This window comes from Balaenoptera acutorostrata, chromosome X (assembly GCF_949987535.1).
Source record: "Balaenoptera acutorostrata chromosome X, mBalAcu1.1, whole genome shotgun sequence".
In the NCBI taxonomy this organism is placed as follows: Eukaryota; Metazoa; Chordata; class Mammalia; order Artiodactyla; family Balaenopteridae; genus Balaenoptera; species Balaenoptera acutorostrata.
The window spans coordinates 90,618,876-90,632,209 of NC_080085.1; the positions used below are offsets into that span (position 1 = coordinate 90,618,876).

Consider the following 13,334-nt stretch of genomic DNA (forward strand, 5'->3'; position numbering starts at 1 on the left):
AATGCCACCTGACAGTAAAGCTCCTAGTGCACTGGCAAAGGAAGTCCAGCTAGCTTGCTGGTTGTTAGTGGAATCGGTGTGGTGGCTGATTGGATTTGGGAAGCACGAGAGAGGTATTGGTGTGGTTGTTGGAAAGTCCTGAGAGAAGGCAAGATTCGGGTGCCTTCCTGGTACATATATGACTGGTGTCCAGTCTAACCCATGGACGCATACACCTCGGTTCCTTATCAGTCCTGCTCCACTGTGTTAAAAGTTTCAACGCAGTTGCCCTCTCCTCCCTCCTCCTTCTCCTCCCTCTTTCTCCTCCTTGTCCTCCTCTTCCTCATCCTGCTCCTCCTCGATTCTTCCCCTGATAGTGCCATCTGTCGGATAAGGCTGTCCTCTCTGCACAGGCAGAAGAGTGTCCTTTCTGAGGTTTGTGGGATTGGTCCCTTAGGCAAAGTTGGCACTGTGCCTGCCCTACCATCCTGTTACCTAAGACATGGTACATGGTAAGTGCACCACAGATGTGTCTTCAAACTTGTATTTTTGTTCCTCTTTTCAGAATACAGTGATGGTGGTAGACCACCTCAAGGAAGAAAGAAAGGTTGTAGTTCTTTCCCAGGTAATTCTGGCAAGAGGAGCCCTCATTATGAACTCGGTGGGGGTGAGCCTCAGCCCTCACACCTCCAGGAGGATGATGGAAACGTGGTGAAGAGGGATGTCCAGGAGGACCCCGAAGTAAGACAGTAAGTGACCAGGCAGCAGGGTTTGTACACAGCAGCCCCTGGGACTATGCACCTCTCTCACTCTCCGTGGACTTGTTTTTCTTCTGTCACTGCAAAACTGAAGCATGCTAGAAGTGAAATAATGGTTGAGCAATCCTAATTGTAGTGCTGGTGTCAAAGAGACGAGGGTGTACAGAAGACTTTCTTAGCACGTATGGCCACTCACCCTCCTTCTCTCCACATCCCCCCTGCAGCTCTCCCTGTACCATCCGAGGCAACGAGATGACAGTGGGATGGCACAGTGAAGGCCACATGCATATGACTGTGTGGGGAAACAGAAAACCTCTGGAGAGAGAAATGCGGGAGAACACACAAGATGGAACCCCAGGGAGCTGGTTCAGGGTCACCGTGAGTATCCTGAAAAATGTATGGAATGTGCAGGAGAGAAAAGTCAGGGAGAGTTGTGTTGGGCTCATGTTGAGATGCTGGTTTATTTCACTGGGGACAGCTTGTAAGCTGTCCTTTTTATGACCAGGAGTTAACAATCTTGTTCATCTAAGGGCAGATTCAGAGAAGCAGTGTAAAGGGAACAGGCTGACTGTGAGGAGAACGGAGGAGCCTGTCTCAGAGCAAAGATGGAAACTACTGCCAAGGATATGGAGCAACTCCACATTGGAGGTCTCAGTTTGGCAAGCTGAGTGTGGGAGATGGAGGGTCGAGCCTCTGGAGACCTTGTCTGAGGGGCAAGCACTGTCTGCACTGGGTAGGATCTCCTGGAAATTTATAAAAGGAAGATCATCTCTGACACCTTGATTATTTGGAAGAGAGCTTGACTGCAGAGAAAGAGTATTTAGGAAATCCATATTGCACACACCCATAAGAAATCATGCCAGTGGTCCCTTCTTTAGAAACCCTGTCAAGCTCAGTAGAAGGCCGGAAAAGAACAGGAAAAGGTTCGTCCTCCAGCCTAAATTCCCTGTTGTCTGTCCTCTCTCCCATCCCTTCTTTTCATCCTAGATTCCTTATGGGGTAAAGTATGACAGGACATGGCTAATGAACTCAATCCAGAGCCATTGCAGTGTCCCCTTCACTCCAGTGGACGTAAGAGAGGATGCCGAAGCCAGACGCATGGGCACAGGGAAGGGGGAGAGAGAGACCTGGTTCAGCAGGGTCTGCTGGCTTCTGATACTATTGCTGTTGCATTCAATCCCTGTAGTTCCACTTTATGCACACTGGGGCTGAGTTCTTTGTCCAAGAAGCTAGCACTGCCTCTGCATTGATGGATGTCAGCTACAAGATTTGTGACGAGGAGAGCCGAAAGGTGTGTGTCGCGGGCATTACCTGTACCTCATCCTGAGGAAGGAGTACAGGCCAGGGTCTGGTTGTCTTCTTTGGAACTAGAGTTCCTGGTGCTTACCCCACCTCTTCTTCCTGCAGATACCTGTGTTTGTCAGCCCCTCCGCTGCTCCCTACTCTGTGCAGGATAAGTTGAAACCAGAAGAAATGGAGCAGCTAAAAGTAATGCAGACTCAAGGCATTTTGTGTGCCAGCGCTCAGACCCACCTCTCCTTCCTCCAGCCCCCCGTCCCCCTCGCCCCTGATTTCCCTGCCACCACCACAGCCTCAGAGCGGCTCTCTCCATCTCTCTCTCCGCAGCTGACCTTGAGCAAACGATTTGATGTCTCCCAGCAAGCTCTTGACCTCCGGAGGCTCCGCGATGACCCAGGTACGGCTGACAGCAGTAATTCTAGGGTGGGCGAGGGCAGAGGGGTCTTCCTGGAGGGAGACTTAGGGATGGTAACGTGGGGCGGGGCTGGTGCTGGCCCCAGACCCCACTCAGCCATCTGATTCCCTCCCCTCTCCTTCCTGAAGACTTGTTGGGCCATATTGATATAATTCTGAATCGAAGAAACTGCATGGCTGCCACCCTGCAGATCATCAAAAAAAATTTCCCTGAGGTGAGGCTGTAGGCCCAGTGCTGGTATTAGGGTAGGGGGTGGAAGAGATGGGGTGGAGGGCAGATTTGTCTCCAAGGTCCTAGATAGTAACCTTCACTCTACCTCTTCTTGCCCCAAAGCTGTTGTCCTTGAACTTGAGCAGCAACAAACTGTACCAGCTGGATGGCCTGTCTGACATTATACAGATGGCCCCCACTGTCAAGATCCTGAACCTCTCCAAAAATGAGGTGAGAAGAGGGAGCCAGATCAAAGTTGGGTTGAGAGTGGGGAGGGGGCGTGTTAGTGGCCATCAGAGTGATGACAGGAGGCAGGTGAAGGTACCTGTGGGGGAGGGAGGGCGCTGGGGGTGCAGAGAGCCGGATGTCCCTCTTTCCCTGGGATTCCTTTTCCCTCTTCCGCCCCATATTTCTCAGCTGACGTCTGTGTGGGAGTTGAGCAAGATGCAAGGGCTGAAGCTTGAAGAGCTGTGGCTGCAAGGGAACCCATTGTGTGGCACCTTCCCCGACCAGTCCACCTATGTAAGGTCAGTGTGAACACCCTGTCACCCTTCCTGGTGACCTTCACCCGTGGGAGCCTAGACTATCTGTGACAGTGCCCCTTTGCCAAAGGTGGCAGCCCTGGTCTTCTGGGAGGATCAGAGGCCCCACCTTCTGCTCTCTCTGTGCCTATCACCGGTGAGGAGTTTCCTTCCCCTGACCTGCTCACCTCTGCAGGGGCTCTGGGGTCTGTTTCCAGCTCTCTGCGCCCAGCTATGTTCCGCCAAGGCCTCTCAAGAGTGTGCCGCAGGAAGCAGGGCTTCTCCTCCTCACCAGGACCAGGAGCGACCAGCCTTGATCCAGATGCTGGCGCCCTGGACTGAGAAGGGTCCTCCAGTCCAGGGCCTCTTGCTGAGAGAAGCCTTCTTTCTTCGTGCTGAGATGGCGTTTGCCTCCCCCGTTCTGAGAGGGGCCCTCTTCCCCTTCCTCCAAAGGGGTCCCCCCTCGTCTCCCAGGTTGACATGGGGGCTTTCCTGCGCCATGCTGAGGGCTGAGGCCGTGGGTGGCTGCTGTCATGACATCCATTCTGCTGGCCCAATGCCAGGAGCTGGACCCTCCTTGGGAAAAAGCAGGGCTCCTTGAGTCAAGGGGCCAGACGTGGGCCCCCGCCAGTGATCAGAGGGCTTCCTGAGGCAGGAGTGGAAGGCAGAGGGCAGAGGTGGTAGAGGAGACAGAAGGACAGGGCTCTCAGGGGCACTTTCCATCCCTCCCTGCACACGTCACGTCATCCCATCTGGTCCTTCACAGGAGCCCTGGGCAGCCTGAGACAGGTACGGTTCCTCAGATAAAGAACGAACTCAGACAGGTGCAGGGGTCATCAGGAGAGAAGACGGTGATCATAAGAGTGGGCCACGGATCCTCAGCCCCATACTGAGCTGGGACCTGACCCTTTCCTCATTCTGGGGGAGATGTGCCCCCATGGCGGCCCTGGTTCCCATGCCCAAGTCTGGCTGAACTCACACAGGTGACAAAGTTTCAACCAGCATCCAGTGGGGCCCCAGCCCAACATGGGCATATTTTCCATTCCTACCTGGTGTGTCTGGGTGATTCTGGGGCAGGTGAAGAGCCGCAACAGGGGCGCCGTTTCCCCTTTCTTCTCTCTTCTTCCCTGACCCCGACCACGGGAGAGCTCCTTTCCCTTCCCTTTGTTTTCTCTCTCTCCCTTGTCTCTGTGCTCCTATGTCTCTCTCATCTCTCCCCTCCTACCTTCACTCCCTTTCTGCCTTCATCCCCTCCATCTCCCTCCCTGAGCCCCACCTCACTCACCTCCCTGGCCCAGCATCCTGGGCCATCCCTGAGGGGTGTCCGGGTCTTGCCAGAGTGCTGGACCCCCAGTGAGGTAGCAGAGCCCCGGGCTCCCACCCCATTCCCTCTTCTCCCCACAGCCTTCAGTGGGGCCCTGGAGGAAGGAAGGGAGGAGAAGGAAGCCCTGCAGTATGGGTTTGAAATGCTGCTCCCTGTGGCACTGGAGAAGGGAGTGCGAGTAGCCTGGGTGGAAGCTACCCAGGCGAAGGAGAGGAAGGGAGGGAGGGAAGGAATATTAAAGTGAAGGTATTGAGAGAGATGAGGAGACAGTGCCTTTCAGACAGTAAGCTGACAGATGCTCAGTGCTCAACAGGGAAGTGGACCGAAAACCCTTAAAATCAGAAGCAGAGGTGGGCAAAGGGCGCTGCTGGATGGGCCAGAACACACTGATCTCTGTTTATGGTATGACTGTTTTCACTCAAAGGAAGCATTGCAACCTTGAACTATCAACCATCTCTTCTCTATTTTTGGTTTTGGACAGGGCCATCAGAGATCGTTTCCCGAAGTTATTACGCCTAGTAAGTGCCTACGTAAATCATTGTCTCTTATGAATGTCGGTGATCTCTGCACCTGCCCTCAAGCCCTTTGGGTCTTGCCTAGATCACATATTAGCATCAGAACCTTAACCATTTTGGGGGGCATGGACTCCTGAAAATGACATGGATAGACTTGCTGGAAAAATACCCATAAATACACACACGCACACACACAAGTTGAATATAACACTAGAGACTTCCAGGACCTCATGATGAAGACATCCAGTGTAAGCTTTCCCATGGAATTTCCAGGGCCCTTTCACACCTGACCTCTGACCCTCACCCTCCTGGGCCCATCCTTTTCCTGGATCATCCAGGGCAACTCCCCTGGTCTCCACTCCTGACTTCCTCTTCCCTTCGCCAGGATGGCCTGGAGTTACCGTCACCAGTTACCGTTGAGGTTGACACTCCCTGCGTATTAAAGCCCTGCAAGGTGAGGAAGAGGATCAAACAACATTTGGGGTGTTGCAGGGAGGATTTATCCACTGCATAGTCTCAAATGCCATTTGATTCCAGGGCAGCTACTTTGGATCTGATAAGCTGAAGAGGCAAGTCCTGCAATTCCTGCAGCAGTAAGTACCTCTGGGAAGCTGAGCAAGGTTGGGAAGGCGAGGACAGGTGAGGCCACCTAAGCACAGGTTTGCTCAGGGGAATTTCCAGGTCTCATTTGAGGTCCAGACCACAGAGATAGACTGTCCTCATTGCTCCCGCTCAGGTTCTACTTGATCCATGACTATGGAGACCGACGGTGTCTCATGGCTTTTTATCACGAGGAGGCCTGCTTCTCCCTGACCATTCCCTTCCACCCCGAGGACCCAGCCCCGTGAGTATCACAGCACAGGCTCTGCTCCTGGGCCGTGTGCCTCCCCAGCAGACACAGGCCAGCTCCTGCAAACACCCACCACCCACTGTTGCTCTTTGTCTCCTAGAAGCAGCTTGTGCAAGTACTTCAAGGACAGCCGGAATATGAAGAACCTCACGGACCCCCGTGAGTGTGTGATGGGAAGACTGGGTGGGAAAGGGCGGTGAAGGGGTCAATCATAGGGCCCAGGGCGTGGCAGCCCCTGACCTTGGCTCGCTTCCCCTCCCCTCACAGACCTGCGGGTCCAGCTGCTGAAGCACACAAATCGTGTCATTGTGCACACCCTCTGTGTGTTGCCCAAGACTCAGCATGACTTCCTCTCCTTCGTGGTGGACACGTGGTCCCAGACGGTGAGCGCCTGCTTCCTCCCTCGGGCGGGCCCAGGAAGCCGCAGGTGGGTAGGAGGTGCAGGTGGTGACTGGGCGCCTGGGCTCTTCCCTTTCAGGAAACGATGCTCTGCTTCTCCGTCAGCGGGGTGTTCGAGGAAGGTGAGTGTGTGTAGAGCCCCCTCCCCAGATGCCCCACTGCTGCCTCCCCCTGGCCAGGCTCACTCCCAGAACCACCCAGCTTCCCTGACCCCTTCCGTCCCCTTCCCCTCCCCTCCCCTCCCCTTCCCCACTGTGTTCTCCAGCCCTCAGGCTTCCCACAGACAATCCAGGTCTGAGCTGTGTCCATGCCTGTCTGCCCTGCACACCCTGGGCGTTGGGGACACAGGCTGTGGAGTTTGGTGGCTCTCATCCCAGATACTCACTCTGAGAACCTGGGCCGTTACTTAACCTCTCAGTTTCCTCATTTGCAAAATGGGGTAGTAGTATCCACCTCTTGGGCGGCTGTGAAAAACGCATCCCGTGAACCTGTGTAGTGGTTGTCAGGGGCCCTGTCACTGGGCGCAGACTGCTCCTATAGTTGCCCACCCGATTCCCGACACGCTGGCCCCCGTGAACAAATGCCCTCTCAGCATGAGTGTGAAGTCACAGCCTGACTGGGGACCGCCGTGTGAGCGTGTACAGCACGTGTGGCTCTAAGGGGTACTGTTGTTTGTTTGCTGTTGAAGTGGAAGGAAGTTCTCAGGGCTGTGTGCGTGCCTTCACCCGGACCTTCATCGCTAACCCTGCCAACTGCTCCAGGTGAGAGCCCTGTTGTGGGCGGGAATGCCCATCCCCGCCTGGGCTCAGGGGCTTGGGAATGTGGTGGCGCAGACCTTAGGTTTACTCGGTATTGTGGAAAGCCAGCAGGGAGATCTCAGGAGCAGTCTAGCCTAGTGGTTAAGAAGAGCATGGGCTCTGGAATCGGCCTATGCGTTCTCTCCTTGACCCAACACTCACTCGCTGTGTGACCTTGGTCAAGTCACATGACCTCTCTGTGACTCAGTGTCTTCTTCCGAGAATGGGGATCAGAGCGTCCACCCCTTGGGCTGTGGTAAAGGGTAAATGCGAAATTGCCCATGGGTTGGGGATAAACCTATAAATCGAGTGAAGGTGGTGGACAGTCTCTCCAAAGGTGGGCTCTGTGGGGAGGGGCAGAGGTACCAGTCAAGGAACCTGGGAGACAGACACAGGAAGGGCTTGGGAGGAACCTGGTTGCTGAGTGCCAGTGGGAGCAGAGTCAATATTGGGGGTGTGGGTGTCCATCCAGGCGTAGTCTGAGGGCCCATTTTTCCTTCAGTCTGAGCATCGTGAATGACGAGCTGTTTGTGAGGGACGCCAGCCCCAGTGAGACCGAGAGTGTGTTCTCCATCCCAGTGCCTACACACACCTCCAGCTCCATGCACACCTTCTCCCAGGAGCAGCAGGACATCATGCAGGCGTCCTCCACCCCACCTGAGGTGAACCTCTAGTGGTCTCAGAAGTGAGTGCTGGGTTTGCGTGGGGATAGGAGGGAGCTGGGAGGAGTAGAGGAGTGATTAATGGGAACTTGAAGCTAATTTGTTGTCCTTGTTTATTTCAGTCATTTTTAATCTAAGCATTTCATTCGTGTTACATATGAAACTAGTTATTTTGAGCAGCCTTGTATTATTTTTATTAATTTCATGGATGCTGCTTCTGTATTAACAGACAGTTGGGTGTTCAGGAGTGTGCATGAGGTTCATTCCACTGTATATGTCACAGTATATGTGGAGGGGGAAAAAAATCATTACCCCAAAACATACTACCCAAAGGTAACCGTTGAATGTTTTCATCTTCATCATATCTTCCTGTAAGTTTGCTTATGTAGGTGTTTACATATTTATTATGCACGTTTATATATTTCTATATTTATCTACAGAAAATGAGGTCTCATCATGAGAGAGAGAGAGAGAGAGAGAGAGAGAAGGAAATAGAGAGGCAGAGACAAAGAGAAAGAGAGGCTTTTGGCTGAATGGGGAAGAGGGGTCCAAAGAGGGATTATTTAATCTTCAATGCCTTGAAACTTGAGCAAGTTAACAGCTAATGTGAAGGAGCCATCTCAGCTCATTTTTAACTCTTAAATTTGCCCATATATTAATTTTCCTTCTTATCTTATTTCTACTACAGAGCTAATGAGACACCTCAAATGGAACAGTATAAATTTTAAGCCCAATATATATTTAGTTATTAGTGAATGAAAGAATGGACAATTGTATTTCAATGAAATGGTAGTACGTTTTAGGTTTTTGTCTCACAGGGAGGCAGCAGATGGTTGAAACTGTGGTGTGATGTGGCTGGATGACGCATGAACTGAGGACCCCTGCACTGTTGAATGGGAGACAGGTCTAGAATTTTCCTATAAACGTATTAACATGCGGAGCAGTCCAGGAGCAGCAGTTAGGCAAACACCGCAACTCGCTGCCCTGGTGCCACCTCTCACTGAGCTCACCAGGTGAATCAAAGGCAAGCCTGTCTTCCCAGCATGGGGAACTGGATTAGGGTCTGCTCAGAGGCACGATGTTGGGCAGCTCTTAGGAGCTTCTGAGTCTCCCAAGAAACTAGAGATCCTTCTGTCTTTAAAACTTCGAACTCAAGGCATACCAGAGAGAGATTTGCTTCCTTCATAAAGATATCGATATTCTCATTAGGAGAAACAATGAGAAACACCTTTCCAGAATGCCTGCCTTAGCCCCAGGTTTTCTCATTCACCCCTCAGGACAGCTCTGTGTTAAAGATGAGCCCCATTTCACAGATGACAAAGCTCCTCCTCATATAGCTTCTATCACCTGTCCAGATAAGTGGGAGTTTGGGAATGAGGTTCCATCCCTCGCCCTCTCTAGAGGACAATGGAGCAGCCTCCCTTTTAGACAGTGGGCTTCTAGGGCTGGAGAAATGGTCACTTTGTTCTCCCCTGATACAACAGGCCCAAGGGGTACTCCCTCAAAACCCCTATTGATGAATATGATAGTGCACATACATGTGCACATGCATTCATTAACTTGGAAAAGCATTCATTGTGCTCAATTTCATGGGGGAGATAAAGTAGAACCAAGTGGAATTGACAGCGTATCTCCGTGTGTGGGTGTGTTTGTGTGTGTGTATCGATGGGCTGTGTATAGGAAATGTATAAAGTCATTAGTGATAAAAGTACAATATGTCAGGTAAAAACGTGGAGATGACATACCTCTGAGAGGCAGGCACTTCCTTCTTTACCACAGAGTCCCCCTTCCTTAGTGTGCAGGACAACTTTTTTTTGTTTTTAACATCTTTATTGGAGTATAATTGCTTTACAACGTTGTGTTAGTTTCTGCTGTATAACAAAGTGAATCAGGTATATGTATATATATATCCCCATATCACCTCCCTCTTGCGTCTCCCTTCCACCCTCCCTAACCCACCCCTCTAGGTGGTCACCAAGCACCGAGCTGATCTCCCTGTGCTATGCGGCTGCTTCCCACTAGCTATCTATTTTACATTTGGTAGTGTATATATGTCCATGCCACTCTCTCACTTCGTTCCAGCTTACCCTTCCCTTCCCCATGTCCTCAAGTCCATTCTCTACGTCTGCGTCTTTATTCCTGTCCTGCCCCTAGGTTCTTCAGAACCGTTTTTGGTTTTTAGATTCCATATACATGTGTTAGCATACGGTATTTGTTTTTCTCTTTCTGACTTACTTCACTCTGTATGACAGACTCTAGGCCCATCCACCTCACTACAGATAACTCAATTTCGTTTCTTTTTATGGCTGAGTAATATTCCATTGTATATATGTGCCACATCTTCTTTATCCATTCATCTGTTGATGGACACTTAGGTTGCTTCCATGTCCTAGCTATCGTAAATAGTGTTGCAATGAACATTGTGGTACCTGACTCTTTTTGAATTATGGTTTTCTCAGGGTATATGCCCAGTAGTGGGATTGCTGGGTCATAGCCCTCTTGCACTGTTGGTGGGAATGTAAGTTGTGCAGGACAACTTTTGAGGACTGAGGAAGGTAGAGTGTCTTTTGTATGAGGAAAGCCCTTCAAGGGTCAGGTGTGGAAGTTTCCACGGGGTACCTTTTCCGATACCCAGAGGCAAAGAGCAGGGAGATGGCAATGGAGAGGCAGCTCTGGTGGTCTTCAATGGGGAGGGAGCTAATAAGGGTATAGTCCTTCATCTGGGCACCTCCCTGGCAGCCCCCAGGTCATCACTGTCTGCAGCTGAGAACCAGGAGTGCTGTTGGGTAAGAACCTTCCCTGGGTCATGAAAGGGTGGGCACAGGGCCTGGCACCCAGGGAGGGCCCAGGGCTTGTCTGCTTACTTCACCTCCATTCTCTGTTTTCACTTCCTATATTCTCCACCCTCAGTTGGGTTCATCCCTAACTTTGTGCTAATCACCACTCCTACCATTCACACTTGGCTGGGTGGTAAGAAAAATAATAATACTCATAAAACTGAAAGAATAATAAACCCACAATAGTAATAAAAGATAGCAACAATTATAGCACACATATTAGATAAATTACTTGCTCAAGGTAAGTCAACCAGCCAGTAATGGTTCCCAGTATCAAATCCTGGTCTTCTGACCGAAAAGGCCCCACCCCTAACCCCTGTTTCTATATTGAGTGTACTTCTATGTTAGGACTCAGGCCGACACAGGGGAAGAGACTCAACCCGGGTCCTGTGGTCAGTTGATGGCTCTGGAACTGGACATATGTTTGATGACTTCTGTCTAGCTGACCTGTTCCTATTCTTTGCTCTTCTGTGCTAATTCTTCTTCCTGGGGCTCAATAAGAAATTGCTTCTGGTCAAACTGGAATGAAAAAAAGGAGACAAGAAAGCATGAGGAAAAAGGAAATGATGAGATGGCACCAAAGTTCTCTTCTTGCTGCTACATTTCCAGGTGCTGTTTCAAATCTATTTTATAGGACAGAGGAGGCAAGGTGGGCCAGGAGTAATATATCTCAAAGTCCTATTGCATGCCAGACATTCTTTGAGGTTTTCTCCTTTTCTTCTTACAAGTCTAGAAGTAGGCGCCCTTAGTCCCATTTTACAGAGGGCCAACCTCAGATTCACGGAGTATGTAAATTTTCCAGGGTCAAATGTCTACACTTTGCCCTCTACACAGATCAAGCAGCAGCCTCCTGTTTAGATGATAGAATTCCAGGGCTTAAAAGACTGATAGTGGAAAACTCGCCTGATGTGGAATCTGGGCTGTGTCATGCTCCCCATTGGACATGAAGATGATGGTAGGGATGAAATCCTACTCCGTGGGCCAAGAGGACTGGGTGTGGGGGCCACAATGACTAGCTGATTCTTGAGGTGCTGAACTGGACCCAGAAAGCAGCACAAGCTGTCACCCTTTGGAAAGAGAACCGGAATGGTAGGATATTAACATGTACACAACTACTATATGAAAGGGGTTTTACATGTTATCTCATTTAATCCTAAACTCTTTTCAAGACCAATAGGTACTTATAAATGATCAGAATCAGAATTTTTTGTGTGTATTTTTAAAAATTGAAGTACAGTTGATTTACAATATTGTGTTAGTTTCAGGTGCACAGCAAAGTGATTTGGATATCAGATTATTTCCCATTATATGTTATTAAAAGATATTGAATACAATTCCCCGTACTTTACCGTAAATCCTTGTTACTTATCTATTTTATGTATAGTGGCTTGTATCTGTCAGTCTCATGCTCCTAATTTGTCCCTCCCCCCTCCTTCTCCCCTTTGGTAACCATAAGTTTGTTTTCTATGTCTGTGAGGCTGTTTCTGTTTTGTATATAGATTCATTTGTATTATTTTTTAGATTCCACATATAAGTGATATCATATAATATTTGTCTTTCTCTGTCTGACTTACTTCACTAAGTATAATATTCTCTAAGTCCAACTATGTTGCTGCAAATGGCTGAGTAATTGTCCACTGTGGGTGTGTGTGTATGAGTTTTCATTTCTTTCTGGATATATACCCAGGAGTGGGATTGCTGGATCCTATGGCAGCTCTGTTTTTAGCTATTTAAGGAACCTCCATACTGTTCTCCATGTGGCTGCACCAATTTACATTCGCACCAACAGTGTAGGAGGGTCCCTTTTCTCTGCACCCTCTCCAGCATTTATTATTTGCAGACTTTTCGATGATAACCATTCTGACTCATGTGAGGTTTTGATTTGCATTTCTCTAGTAATTAGTGATGTTGAGCATCTTTTCATGTGCCTGTTGGCCATCTTTATGTCTCCTTTGGAAAAATATCTATTTAGATCTTCTGCCCGTTTTTTGATTGGGTTGTTTATATTTTGATATGGAGTTGTATATTTTGGATATTAACCCCTTGTCAGTCACATCACTTGCAAACATTTTTCTCCCATTCCATAAGTTGTCTTTTCATTTTGTTGATGGCTTCCTTGGCTGTGCAAAAGATTTTAAGTTTAATTAGGTCCCATTTGTTTATTTTTGCTTTAATTTCTTTTGCCTTGGGACACTGATCTAAGAAAATATTGCTACGATTTATGTCAGAGAGTGTTTCACCTATGTTCTCTTCTAGGAGTTTTATGGTGTCATGTCTTCTATTTAGGTCTTGAAATCATTTCAAGTTTATTTTTGTATATGGTGTGAGGGAGTGTTCTTATTTCATTGATTTACATGTAGCTGTCCAGCTTTCCCAACATCACTTGTTGGAGAGACAGTCTTTTCTCCATTGTATATTCTTGCCTCCTTAATTGAAGATTAATTGACTGTAGGTGGGTGGGTTTATTCCTAGGCTATCTATTCTATCCATTGATCTATATGTCTGTTTTTGTGCCAGTACCATGCTATTTTGATTACTGTAGTTTTGTAGTATAACCTGAAGTCTGGGAGGGTTATGCCTCCAGCTCTGTTCTTTTCCTCAGGATTGCTTTGGCAATTCTGGGTCTTTTGTGGTTCCATACACATTTTTGGATTTTTAGCTCTAGTTCTGTGAACAATGTAACAGGTATTTTGATAGGGATTACATTAAATCTGTTGATTGCTTTGGGTAGTATGGCCATTTTAACAATATTAAGGCTTCCAGTCTAA

At 49.1% G+C, this 13,334-nt stretch overlaps 1 pseudogene; it reads left to right on the forward strand.

Moving 5' to 3' along the window:
- Window positions 1-576: 576 nt before the first annotated feature.
- LOC130706529 (nuclear RNA export factor 2-like) lies at window positions 577-7,756 on the forward strand (annotated as a pseudogene).
- Window positions 7,757-13,334: the final 5,578 nt, after the last annotated feature.